Source organism: Hemiscyllium ocellatum, chromosome 18 (genome assembly GCF_020745735.1).
Source record: "Hemiscyllium ocellatum isolate sHemOce1 chromosome 18, sHemOce1.pat.X.cur, whole genome shotgun sequence".
In the NCBI taxonomy this organism is placed as follows: domain Eukaryota; kingdom Metazoa; phylum Chordata; class Chondrichthyes; order Orectolobiformes; family Hemiscylliidae; genus Hemiscyllium; species Hemiscyllium ocellatum.
In genome coordinates this window covers 54427144-54441772 of record NC_083418.1, presented here as the reverse complement: position 1 = coordinate 54441772, position 14629 = coordinate 54427144, and the positions used below count along the sequence as shown (strand labels likewise).

At 41.5% G+C, this 14629-nt stretch overlaps 1 protein-coding gene across 6 annotated transcripts in view; it reads left to right on the top strand.

The window, feature by feature from the left end:
• Positions 1–14629, top strand: part of LOC132824473 (liprin-beta-2-like) — a 269719-nt gene that overhangs the window by 83569 nt on the left and 171521 nt on the right. The gene's annotated exons all lie outside the window — the stretch shown is intronic.

Genomic DNA, 14629 nt, shown 5'->3' with positions numbered 1-14629 from the left:
TGTTGAAATTCAGCAGCTCCTTTTAAAATCATCAGAAAAGTTGAAAGTGAGAGCTCATTTGTGTGAAATTAAGAGGAACGGCCTGCAAGTTTTGGATATTCAAAACTTGGTATGCCTCCATCCTCCAATACTACTGCCACCACTCGCGCGCCCCCCCCCCCCCACTTCCAAATTCAGTCCTGAAATTGCTAGCTGTTTTTTCACATTAACAACAGCATGTGTTGCTTAACAAAATTTTATTTTTAGGAAGATTTGGTTCATTAACAAATCTTTTAGTGGAGGAACTGTGCCAGCATTTTGAACAGGAACTCCCTGCTGTTTATTGAAGAACATTAAGCTAATGTTTTGTCTTTGAGTTATTAACAAAATGGCTAGAATTTTAGTGCCAAAGTGTTTAAGTTCAGGACCGAGCGTGTTTGCCAGTAATGCTGATCAATAGAACTTTATATGTAATGTATGGAAAGGAGTAACTAATTCCAAAGAAGTTAAGTTGTAATTCCTGTTTTGAGAAGGAAGCACAATGCTTGTCCTTCAACTTTTATCTTTGCTTTTGTTAACTCTTTGTATGCAGATGTCAGCTTACTGTCTAAAGTCAGAAGAATTTGTGTACAGAGGAGGCTATTTCACATCAGCTTCAGGTCCCATCTTTAAAGACCAAAGCCATTATTATCAAACCCTATTATAAACTCTGTTACCAAGCCTTTATAGTCATACTTATACAGCATGGAAACTAACCCTTTGGTCCAAACCATCCATGCCGACCGTGAATCCAACCTGCCTGCTCCAGCCAGTGTTCCTTTTAAAACCTCTCCTATTTATGTACTTATCTAAGTAAATGGTGCAAGTATCTAAGTAAAAGCCACTTTTTAAATGGTGTAACTAATCCTACATCCACCACTTCCTCCAAGAAATTCATTCCACACACAAACCACCATCTGCGTAAAAAGAAATTGTCCCTCATCTTTTCAAAAATTTCTCTCCTCTAACCTTTAAAAATATGCCCCTCGACTTGGAATGTTCATCCTAGGGAAAAGCTGCCTACCATTAACCTTATCTATATCCTTCATGACTTTTATAAACCTCTATAAGGCCACCTCAACCTCTGATGCTCCAGTGCAAAAAAGGTCCTAGCCTATCCATGCTTTCCTTATAACTCAAACCCTTCATCAATTCCATCAGCCTTCCTGCTGATTGGTTCAGCCTTAGGCAGGCAGACTATTCTCATCCTCCTCTTTTGGCCCTATGTTGAAATTCCAACTCCACATCCTCTTTATCACAAAGGTAGTCTACTTGAATCTTTGCAGCATTGTTTCTTACTACCTCTGCTTCTTCTGCAGAGACTCATCTGTGTCATAATTACCTCTCGACTTGACTGTTTCAATGAATGAATTCTCAGCCAGCTTTTCATCTTCCATAATCAACAAACATAATGACATCATAAAGTGCCCATCACTTGGCAATAGGCTAAGCCTGATTTAAGGAAAACCAGATTAATAGTGCTGTTAAGAAGACATACGGTATGTTAGGTTTTATTGGTAGAGGGATTGAGTTCCGGAGCAGTGATGTCATGCTGCAACTATACAAAATGCTTGTGTAGCCTCACTTGGAATATTGTGTGCAGTTCTGGTCACCCCATTGCAGGAAGGCTGTGGAAGCATTGGAAAAGGTGCAGAGGAGACTTACCAGGATGTTGCCTGGTCTGGAGGGAAGGTCTTTGAGGAAAGTTTGAGGGACTTGGGTCTGTTCTCATTGGAAAGAAAGGCTGAGAGGATTTGATAGAGGCATACAAGATGGTCAGAAGATTAGATGGGGTGGACAGTTAGTCTTTTTCCTACGATGATGTCGTCGACTTGTACAAGGGAGTATAGCTGCAAATTGAGAAGTGACAGATTTAAGACAGATGTCAGGGGCAGGTTTTTTATTCCGTGATAAGAGTGTAGAATGCCCTGACTGTCAATTTAGTTAACTTGGCCCCATTAGGGTCATTTAAGCAGTCCTTGGATAAGCATATGGATAATGGTGGATAGTGTAGGGGGGATGGGCTCAGATTAGTTTACAGATTGGAGCAATGTCAAGGGCCGAAGGACCTGTGCTGCGCTGTATTGTTCTATATTCTAAAATTCTTGTGTTCAAAAGTTCTCATTCTTTCCAATCCCCCTCCAGCTATGCACCTCCCCGTCTTTATAATCACAAGCAGAGTCTCCACCCTGCAAGGTAAATAAGTCATTTCTAATTCTGATTTCTTGCCTCCATCTCACACCCTCTTACTCGATCACTTACTTTGCTCACCTCCCCGAATATCTGCTTATGTCATTGGGTGTCAAATGTTGTTTAATAATCATGACTGAAGTGCCTTAGGACATTTTAATATGTTGAAGGTATATCTTAAGTGCAAGCTTGTATCTCACTAAGAGTCTGCTGTTGAGATTTCCATCTTTTAACCACCCTCTGCACTGCTGCAATTGTGCCAAACAACTGAGGTGTTTAGAGTCAGTGGTGAAACCTGTCAACAAGTAACCCAATACGTGCACAGCTAAGTGTCGAAAGAGATTGCATCTTGCATGCTTCAGTGCATTTGTGAGTACTTGCTATGAAGGTAAACCAAGAATGTTCTGCTTTTATGCCGTACCTTTTAATGATCAAAGGATATCTCAAGTTGCTTTCCAACAGATGAAGTGTGGTCAGTGGATGCCACATCTTGTCAGTTATAACAACATGCAGACAGCAAAACTTTTCAAACTGTACTGAGATATATAATCAGAAAATCTGCTTTTAGGTTATTTGAGGGCTAAATATTGACCAGTGTGTAGGATAGAATTCCTGTACTCAAAATCTCAATAGCAAAGCATTATGGAGAATAGATAAGATGAGCAAAGAGAAACTATTTCCATAGATTGGCATTCGCCAGGATTGAGGGTGTAGTGTAAATGCTTGAAGTTGGAGCTTTTAGGTGTAAAATTAGAAGACATTTGTGCACAAATGACATGATGCTAGATCAGTTATTAAGTTTGAATCTGAGATTTCTGTTGGGAAAGATTTAATGGATATGAGTCAAAGGCAAACGCAAAGTCAAAAGGTGTGGCACTGGAAAAGCACACCAGGTCTTGCAGCATTTGAGGAGCAGGAGAGTTGATGTTTCCGGCCTAGGTCCTTCATCGGGAAAGTGGAGGGGTGGTGGTAGGGCTGGGGGAAGGTAACTGGGAAGGTGATATTTAGATACAGGTTGGGGATAATAGTGAGAGGTCAAGGGAGAGGGTGGAATGGAAGGTGGACAGGTCAAAAGGGCAGTGCCAGGTTGGATCTGGGATAAGATGGGGGAGGGGAGATTTGGAAATTAGTGTAGTTGAAGGCTCCCAAGGCAGAAGATGAGGTGTTTTTCTTCCAGTTGTCGGATGGCTTGGGTTTGGAGGTGGAGGAGGCCCAGAACCAGTACGCCCTTGGTAGAGGGGGGAGTAGAAGTTGGCCACAGGGTGGTGGGCTCGTTGGGTGTGTCCCTCAGATGTTTCCTGAACCACTCCGCAAGTTGGCATCCTGCTGCCCCAATGTACAGGAGGCAACATCGAGAGCAACGAATGCATTCGCTGAGGTGGGTGAATGTGCGGGAAAATCTCTGCTGGATGTGAAAAGATCCTTTTTGGGGCCTTGGATGGAGGTGAGGGGGACAAGTGTGGGTGCAGGTTTTACACCTGTTGAGTTGACAAGGGAAGGTCCAAGAGTGGAGGGTGGGTTGGCTGGGGGTGTGGACCTAAAGAGGGAGTCATGGAGGAAATGGTCTCTGCAGAATGCTGATAGAGGTGGGGAAGGAAGTATACCTCTAGTGGTGGGGTCTGATTTGTAGGTGGCAGATATGATGAAGGATAATGCACTGAACCCAGAGATTAGTAGTGGGGTGAAAGGTGAGAACTAGGGGGTTCTACCCTTGTTGCAGTTGGAGGGATAGGGTTCAAGGACGGAGGTGAGGAAGTGAGGAGATGAGCTGGAGGGTGTGGTTGATCATGTGAGAGGGGAAATTGCAGTGCTGTGCAAGTTGCAATACCAACCATAATGTCATAAATGACAAAATAGTCAGAGGACTTCCTCTTTTTAAAAAAAAATCCATGGAATGAAGATATCAATGGCTGGGCCTGCATTTGTTATCCATCCCTTAGCTGCCCAAATAGCAGGTCAGGGGTCACATGTAGGCCAGACCAGGTAAGGATGGCAGATTTTCTTCCCAAATAACATTAGAATGCGAGATGGGTTTTAACAGCAATTGACAGTGGTTGAAAACAAAAAATGCTGGTAATAACAATGGAACGGGCAGTATCTACAGAGAGAGAAAGCAAACTAACATTTCAAACCAGCTTGCGTGCTCTCTGGATGCTGCCTGATCTACTCTGATTTCCAGCACTTTTTATTTTCAGTACAGAGTTCAGCATCTGCAATAATTTGCCCCTGAATCAAGAATGGTTACATGGTACCATTTCAACCAGGGTTTTGCTCTAGACATTTATTGTTTGTTGAATTCAAATTTCACTATCTACCATCTCCTGTTGCTGGATTAGTCTGGGGAGGCATCTGGGTTTCTAGTCCAGTACTGTCATCTCGACACCCCGACCTTCCATTAAGTAGTCTGCTCCTGTTTCTGTGGTTTGATGCGAGGCATTACACTGGGGACCAATGGAACCTTGATGCTCAAGACTTTGGAATAGGACCTTTTATGAGAAGTCACAAGGTTCAATAGCTTCTGTGCCACCCTGCCGTCAGTGGTGTTGTCTGCCTGAAGGTTCATAAATGTGTTGAGAAAATGGGAATTCCAGCAATGCTGGCGTTCATCATTTTGCTCGACTGTCTATCTCTTGAGGGTGTTTAAATTGTGCGAGACTGGTGAGACATTTAGGCAAGTCCATGAAAGGTTAGAAGGTGCCCTCTCCTGAAGAAAACAGTGGCAAATATCTTAGAAGTTTGTTATCGAATGATTAATTTAGTATTGTGGGACTTCTGGGCTGCTAATCTGGAGAGTCATAGATACTATATTACCTTACTCTGTCAAAATGCTTAGCTGCATCACGCAACGAGTGCGCAAAATAAATGCATGCAAGTTCATCTTAAATGTCTCTAGAATTCAAGATATTTACTGAATAACTACATCTATTAATTCTTTTTAAAATTTCACTATTTTCAGTTGCCAAATCAATTAGATAGTTAAATGTGATATTTTAAATCTGTTTTGCAACCAAACATTTAAATATTGACCAAGGAGCAAAGTAATCTGATACTTTAATATTTGCATCCCTTTGTTTCTCTGCATCTAACCTAATTCACGCAGTTGTTGTATTAACAGCACTATTAATGTATATTTAACTGATGAACTTGTAAGGATTTAGGGACTGTTTGGATCTCCATATATTGTTCTGTTTCCAAGTACATTTATGGTTTCAATATTAACTTTGGCAAGTTTGGGAGTGTGCAGAACGTAAAGAGTGACCACCATTTTGACTATCTTCAGAGACCTCTGCACTCCTCCAGTTCTGGCCACTTGCATTACATGATTCATTTATCCACACTATATGTACTTTGCTGCTGAGCTCAGAGCTTCCTTTCCAAACTTGTCTACCTTCACCTTCAAAAAACTTAGAATCTCCCTCTCTCCTCCTGTCTTAATATCTCCTTATGTGGCTTAGTATTCAATTTTGTTTGATTTTTATGCTGCTGTGAGGTTCTTCAGAACATTTTACTATTTTTAAAGGAACTACCGAAACAGAAATTATTTGCATTCTGGGAGGCAAGAATCAAGCAATGACCATTCATAATAATCTTACTGTGGAAGAATGAGTGGAGAAAAAAAAAATGCAAGCAACTTTGATTTCTTTTAAATTCTTTTTATCAAAATTTGGAGCCATCACAGTGTAGTGGTGATCTGATTATGATTCTCATCAGTCAGGATTAGCATGCATGCAATTAACAATTGAGCACTCAGTATCTTGTCAGCGCAATGTCAACAATTGTTTGTTTATTTGCTGGTTTGAGTGTTATTGTCTGTCCGTGGCTGACTGTACAAACCACTCATTCAACTTCAGATGTATACTTGGGAAGAGTGACAACTCCATGTTCTTTTGTTATTTATAGAGTCATAGAGATATACAACACGGAAACAGACCTTTAGTCCAACTAGTCCATGCCAACCAGATATCCTAACCTAATCTAGTCCCATTTGCCAGCACTTGGCCCATATTCTTCTAAACCCTTCCTATTCATATGCCCATCCTGATGCATTTTTAAATGTCACAATTGTGCCAGCCTCCTCCACTTCCTCTGGAGCTCATTCCATACCTGTACCACCCTCTGCATAAAAAGGTTGTGCCTTAGGTCCCTTTTTATATCTTCCCCTCTCACCATAAACATATGGCCCCTAGTTCTGGACTCTTCCACCTACCCCCCCCCACCACCTCAGAGACAAGACTTTGTCTATTTATCCTATCCATGTCCCTCATGATTTTATAAAACTTCTAAAAGGTCACCCCTCATGTTTTGACGCTCCAGGGAAAACAGCCCCAGCCTATTCAGCTCAAATCTTTCAACCCTGGAAACATGCTTGTAAATCTTTTCTGAACGCTTTCAAGTTTCACAATAACTTTCCGATAAGAAGGAGACCAGAATTGCAAAAGTAGCCTAACCAATATTCTGTACAGCCACAACATGATCTCCCAACTCCTGTACTCTACTCTGACCAATGAAGGAAAGCATACCAAATGTCTCCTTCACTATTCTACCTGTGACTCCACGTTCAAGGAGCAATGAACATGCATTCTAAGGTCTATTTGTTCAGCAATCCTCCCTTGGACCTTACCATTAAGTGTATAAGACCTACTCTGATTTGCTTTCCCAAAATGCAGCACCTCACATGTATTTAAATTTTAATTCCATCTGCCACTCTTCAGCCCATTGGCTCATCTGATCAAGATTCCATTGTAATCAGAGGTAACCTTCTTTGCTGTCCACTACACTTCCAATTTTGGTGTCATCTGCAAATATACTAACTATACCTCCTATGTTCATATCCAAATCATTTATATTAGTGATGAAAAGCAGTGGAGCCAGCACCAATCTTTCTGGCACGCCACTGGTCACAAGCCTCCATTCTGAAAAGACCCTCCACCACCACCCTCTGTCTTCTATCTTTTAAGCCAGTTCTGTATCCAGATGGCTAGTTCTCCGTGTATTTCATGAGATCTAACCTTGCTAACAAGTCTCCATGGGGAACCTTGTTAAACATCTTACTGAAATCCATATAGATTACATCCACCGCTCTGCCCTCAATAATCCTCTTTTGTTACTTATTCAAAAAACTCAATCAAGTTCATGAGACATGATTTCCCATGCACAAAGCCATGTTGACTATCCCTGATCAATCCTTGGCTTTCCAAATATGTGTAAATCCTGTCCCTCAGGATTCCCTCCAACAACTTGCCAACCACAAACGTCAGTGTCACTAGTCTATAGTTCCCTGGGTTTGCTTCACCACCTTTCTTAAATAATGGTACCAGGTTAGCCAACTTCCAGTCTTCTGGCACTTCAACTGTGACGATCGATGATACAAATATCTCCAGCAAGGGGCCCAGCAATCACTTCCCTAATTTCCCACCGAGTTCTAGGGTACACCTGATCAGGTCCTGGGGATTTATCCACCTTTTATGCATTTCAAGGCATCCAGCACTTTCTCCTCTAATTTGGACACTTTTTTCCAAGATGTCACCACCTATTTCTCCACATTGTGTATCTTCCCTGTCCTTCTCCACAGTAAACACTGATGCAAAATACTCATTTTAGTATCTCATTGGGCTCTACACAAAGGCTGCCTTGCTGATCCTTAAGGGGCCCTATTCTCTCCTAATTACCCTTATTTGTCCTTAATGTATTTGTAAAAACCATTTCGATTCTCCTGAACTCTCTTTGCCCTCCTGATTTCTCTCTCAAGTATACTCTGCCTTTATACTCTTCAAAGGATTCACTCGATCTATCCTGTCTATACCTGCCATATGCTTCTCCTCTCTCTTAACTAAACCCTCAATTTCTCTAGTCATCCAGTATTCCTTATACCTACCAGCCTATTCATTCACCCGAACAAAAATATGCTGTCTCTGGATTCTTGTTATCTCGTTTCTGGAGGCTTCCCGTTTTCCAGCTATCCCTTTTACCTGTGAACATCTGTTCCCAATCAGCTTTTGAAAGTTCTTGCCTAAAACTGTCAAAATTAGCCACCTTCCAATTTAGACTTCAACTGTTTTGATCTGGCCTATCCTTCACCATCACTATTTTAAAACAAATAGAATTATGGTCGCTGGCCCCAAAGTGCTCCGTCATCGACACCTCAGTCACCTGCCCTGCCTTATTTCCCCAGAGTATGTCACGGTTTGCACCTTCTCTAGTAGGTACATCCACACACTGAATCAGAAAATGTTCTTGGTACACGCTTAAACAAATTCCTCTCCATCTGAGCCCTTAACACTAAGGCCTAGTCTATGTTTTTATATAAGATACAATGCTTTTGTAATTTTCTACTTGCATTTAAAGGATTTAAATCTACATGTCCAAACCAAATGTAAGCTACTAATTGATTCATCTGTTTTGTGGTAAAACTCAGGATTACGTATTAATCTTTTATTCACTTGTGGGATTTAAATGCTGCTGGCTGGGCCAGCATTTATTGCCCATGTCTAGTTGTCCCTGGGAAGATAGTAGTAAATGATCATCTTAAAATGCTGCAGTCCACGTGCTATAGATAAGAACCACAATTCAGTTAGGGTGGGAATGCCAGGACTTTAAGATCGCAACAATGAAGGAAAGACAATATATGTCAGTCAGGTTGGTGAGTGGCTTCGAGGGGAACTTTCAGACAAGGGAACATCATTGGCTTCTGCTCTTGTCCCCCTTGATGAAAGTCATCATAAGTGATTTCTGCAATGCATCTTGTAGATGTTTCACAATGCTACAGTGTGTTGCGCATGCAGGAAGTGGATTTTTATCGAAGTCATGCCAATCAAGCGGGCTTCTTTGTCCTGGATAGTGTCAAACTGCTTGAATGTTATTGCAAATGCATTCATGCAGACAAGTGAGTGTTTCATCTCACACTGATTTGTGCTTTGTAGATGATGGACAGGCTTTGGGGAGTCAGGAGGTGAGTTATTCACCACAGTATTCCTAGCTTTTGACCTGCACTTTGTCACTATATTTACATGGCAAGTCCAGCTCATTTTCTGTTCAGTCGTAATCTCAGGGTGTTAGTGAGGGATGTGATAATGGTAATGCCATTGAATGTCAAGGGATGATAGTAAGATTGCAACTCTTATTGGATATGGTCATTGCTATGTATTTGTATGGCATGAATGTAGCTTGCCACACTTCTGGACACCTACCCTGAGGAATTCCTGAAGAGATGTTGTGTGGCTGAGGTGACTGATTTCTGACGATAACAACCATGTGCCAGGTGTGACTCCAACCAGCGGACAGGAATTTCCACCCCCCCCCCCCCCCCCCCTCCGACCCCTGATTCCCTGTAATTCCAGTTTTCCTCATGCTTGGTCTAGTGTGGCCTTGATATGAGGGCTGATTCTCTCACCTCACTTCTGGAATTCAGTTGCACTAGCTGTTCTCATTTGAACTGGTGCAGTAACTAGGTCCGTCGCGGAGTGTCTCCGGAATTCAAACTGGGCATCACTGGGCAGGTTATTGCTGAGCAGGTGCTGCGTGGTGCCATTACTTTGATGATCAAGAGTGGTTTGATGGGGCAGTAATTGGCCTGCATATCTGGGCAATTTTTCCATATTGTCAGATACCAATGATGTAACTGCACTGGAACAGCTTGACTAGGAGTGGCAGGTTTTGGAGCACAAGTCTTCAGTACTATTGCTGGAAATGTCGTCGTGGTCCATAGCCTTTGCAATATTTCGTGCCTTCAACTGTCTCTTGATATCACATGAAATGAATCTACTTGGGTGAAAACTGGCACCTGTGATACCGGGCACACAATATACTATATAGAGCTATGTTTCTCCAAACACATAATATCATAAAATGAGAGAACACAAAAGGCTGTTAAACTCATGTAGCCAATGCCTTGTCTTTGAAAGAGCCATCCAATTATTCCCATTCCACTACTATTTGTACTTGCCCAAGAATGAATTCTATTTACATATTTTTTAAAATCTGTTCTTGGGATAGGAGTATCACTAGCTAGGCCAGCATTTATTGCTCATCCCTAATTATGCAGAAGACGTTTAAGAGTCAACCACTTCACTGTGAATCTGGAGTTGCATGTAGATCAGACTGGGTAAAGTTTGGAAGTTTGTCCTTATAGGATATTAGTGATCCAGATGGAGTTTTACGCAATTTAGAGGTAGCGAGGACTGCAGATGCTGGAAAGTCAGATGATAAAATGTGGAACTGAGAAAAGCACAGCAGGTCAAGCAGCGTCAGTGGAGCAGGAAGGTTAACGTTTCAGGTTGGGACTTTTCATCCGATGGGTTTTTTAAGCCAATCAGCTGTATCTCTATTAGGTTAGCCTTTTCTTCCACATTTGTATTATATGCAAATTTCACCAGTTACCTTGGTGAAATTCAAGCCCATGTCCTTAAGAGCGATATTTTTCTGAAGTTTACCCTCCTACGGTCATCAAGACTAGTGCAAGAATGCGAATTTCAAAAAATCTCAACGTTTGTATGAGTGGGTAAGAGGATGCTTATTGGTTGGCAAATTGACCGACTGGCTGGAATGCTGTTGTGGAGAAAGTAAAAGACCTATCATCCTTCTCAACCTGTCTTGTGCTATTTTCTGTACCATCCTCCTTGAATATATCTTTCTTTGGTGTCATTCAACTGTATAAGGCTGCTTTCAGAATGCAACCTTATCTGCCTAATTGGAGCCAGAGTACTATTTGCAATGAAATTTCTTCCCATTGTTACCTTGTTCACCAAGGGCAAATCATGACCCCTTCATATTTTACGATTATATTTGCCCCTTGGTGACATCCCCCAATAACGTGTCCGTTTTCACATTTAGGAGAAAATGAGGACTGTAGGTGCTGGAGATTGGAGTCAAAAAGTGTGGTGCTGGAAAAGCACAACTGGTTTCACATTATAAGCTGACCATCCCAATTCTACTTCACCACTGTCCTGTTAGTGCTAATAGTCTAATTGATTATTTATCTCGGTGGGTGAGTTTATTTAAAATAGTCAAACGTATTTCAAGTTTTAAAACAATCGTTTCAACAAACTGTGTGTGTGTGTGTGTTGCAAACCAGTAGACCACCTGTCAGGCAGAGTCGCATATTGCTCATGGAGTTCTTTCAAAGATGAACTCTCTTAAAGGTAAGGTACATGTACAACACTTTCCACAATGAAATCTAACTACTGTATTTAGGATAGCTAGAGAACTGAATAGTCATTATTACGTATAGGTAATTTGCTGATATGCCTGGATCTTATGATGGTGATTCTGTCTGGAGGTGTTATTTGATTTCCACAGTCATTAGTGATGCCTGTCATTTATGTTTGTGCTGTCAGACTTTTCTTCATCAAAAATCACACAACACCGGGTTACAGTCCAACAGATTTATTTGAAACTACAACCTTTCGGAGCTCCTGCAGAATGTCGTTGCTGTTCCAGAAGTTGTTTAATTTGTCTGTAATGTATCAGGATTTGTACTAGATTTAGCCATTGACTGATCTCATTCCTTAAACTGTTTCTGAGTTGATCAAATCTTCTGGTATTTGCAGTTTTGTTCGAGATGTTAACTCATTTTGAAGCTTTAACTTTTTTACTTTCTAGGTTCTTCTAATTGGATCTATGTTTTATCCTTCTTCTGTTAGTCCAGATTAGTTGATCTCATAATCTGCTTAATAGCATTCCAATCTATTTGACTGGTTTTCACCTTTTTTTTGTTTTCTTTTGAAGTCTGGACCTCTTCCACTTGTTGTATCGGTCATTGGTTTATTTTTCATGTCTTCCTTGAGTTCTTTCACTTCAGTATCATTGCTGGCATTTATTTCTGAAGGAATGACTGTTAAGTGATGTTCCTTGTGTTTCAATGAATCCTTACCTGTAAGACCATAATGTGGGTGGCACAGCGGTTAGCACTGCTGCCTCACAGCGCCTGAGACCCGGGTTCAATTCCCGACTCGGGCGACTGATTGTGTGGAGTTTGCACGTTCTCCCCGTGCCTGCGTGGGTTTCCTCCGGGTGCTCCGGTTTCCTCCCACAGTCCAAAGATGTGCGGGTCAGGTGAATTGGCCATGCTAAATTGACCGTAGTGTTAGGTAAGGGGTAAATGTAGGGGTATGGGTGGGTTGCGCTTCGGCGGGTCGGTGTGGGCTTGTTGGGCCGAAGGGCCTGTTTCCACACTGTAAGTAATCTAATCTTAAAACATGGGAACAGAGAAATTAGGCCATTCAGCCCATTGATTCTGCTCTGCCATTCATGGAAGACCACAGCAAGCCAGGCAGCATCAGGAGGTGAAGAGGTTGATGTTTCGGGTGTCACCGTTTCAGACTCCTCTCTGAATCGGTGATCTCTGTCTCTCTGATTCCATGAATTGTGACTAATGGTTTGTTGATCACTTATACTTTGCTGGGATACAGAGCTGTTATTGGTACTTGAAGGTCCTCCTTGTGTGAGACTAGCTTGTAGCTATATTGTCATTTCCTCTACAGCGCTGGCTCTGTTAATGGACTTTCCTTTCATATGCGTTGCAAAGTTGAATGTGAGTTGGACATTTCCTTGTTATATGCAGAGGCTATTCCTTCCACAAGTCTTTTAATGAATTTGGGTGTTCTAATGATTGTCAGTCAATGAACTTGTAGCTAGGTACTGTGAAATTTGTTGACCTGCAAGGTTATTCTGTAAGAGATCTCCATTAGCTCTTTGACATGACAAGCTTTGAGTTTATCGAGTGAATCTTTCTGGAAAGCTTCCAAGAGAGTAAATGCAATTACAAACTCAATCTGTTTGCTAGCTCCCCACCTGAAAACTTACAATGAACCCTTTACACCGCCCCTGTCAAGTGGTCTGTAGACATCAATGCGAGTCAGTGAGGCAGAAGTTTAATCTGACTATGAATTGGTCTTTAATATGGTGCATCTCTTTTGAGGATCTTTCAGCACTTTGGCTGTTAATCCTGATATGTTAAGTCTACAAAATCCTTTGTTCAAAATTGTTAATCATATTTCAACAACTTGCTTTTTTCCATTGGACACACCCAATTTTAGAACCATAGCTCTGAATGATATTTAAATATTTTAAATTCTATTAGGATTTAAATCCCAATTTAAGCTAGGGAGTTTTGTGGATATCTGATGTCCTTCATTTGTCCTTTGCTTGCTATCAATCTGGCACAACCTGATCACTTGCCAATTTAGCTCACTTGAGAAAAGCTACTTGATGGGGATTTGTCTTCCTACCAGCGAGCTGTCAGAATGCTATGCTTCATTACAGAAGGAATTGAACGTAAAAGTAAGGGTATTATACTTCAGTCGTAATTTAAAAACTGAGCAGTTCTGCTGTCTAGTGGCTCAGTGGTTAGCACTGCTGCCTCACAGCGCCAGGGACCCAGGTTCGATTCCAGCATCTGGCAACTGCCTGTGTGGAGTTTGCACATTGTCCCCGTGTCTGGGTGGGTTTGCTCCAGTTTCCACCCACCGTCCAAAGATGTACTGATTAGGTCAGTTGGCCATATTAAATTGCCCATAGTGATGGGTGCATTAGTCAGAGGGAAATGGGGTCTGGGTGGGTTACTCTTCAGAGGGTCGGTGTGGACTGGTTGGGCCAAAGGGCCTGTTTCCACACTGTGGGGAAACTAATCTAATTTTTAAGAATGGATGAAATGCATTGGAGATGGTTTAGAGATCTAGATTAATTCTGGAATGCAAAGATTGCCTGGAGAAAAGATTTGGACAGACTGGACTGACTTAAGTAGGAGCTCAGAATTTTGATTTGAAGTTCATTTGGTCCTCCAATGGTCTTCTCAAGATTTGATGTGCAAAAGGTGTTTCCTTTTGAGGGTGGGTCTAGATCTAGGAGATAGTTTAAATATTAGGGAACACCTAATAGGACAGTTGAGATTTTTTTTGACGGCTATGCAACTTTATTAATCTGCGTCATAAGGTGGTGGAATTGTGATAATTATTGTGTTTTCAAAGTGTGTAGGTATGTAAATTTTTGCTGGGTAAGGGAATTGAATGTTTCATTGGGGATAAATATCCATCTGCCACTTAACCGCCCATTTAACCATTCTCCGTTTATATTGTCTTGTAGCCAAAGAAACTCAACCTTACTGTTAACCACCTGACCAATCTTTATCATCGGGAAACTTATTAATCCAACCCCCTCACACAGTCATCTGTCATTTTATATAAATGACTAATAATAATTACAACCAATGTACTCACATATAACACCCATCAACTCTCTTGACCCTTCCTCTGTTTCCAGTTTAAAAGATTGCTTGCCTAAGATCTGGTACTGAACAAGCGGAAATTTCCATCGTTTAAATACCATGAAGACCAAACCTATTGTCTTCTGGTCCCTACTCCCAGCTGCATTTTTCTCCTTGTCAACTAACTATGGCTGAACCATATAGATGACAACCTTTTCACTA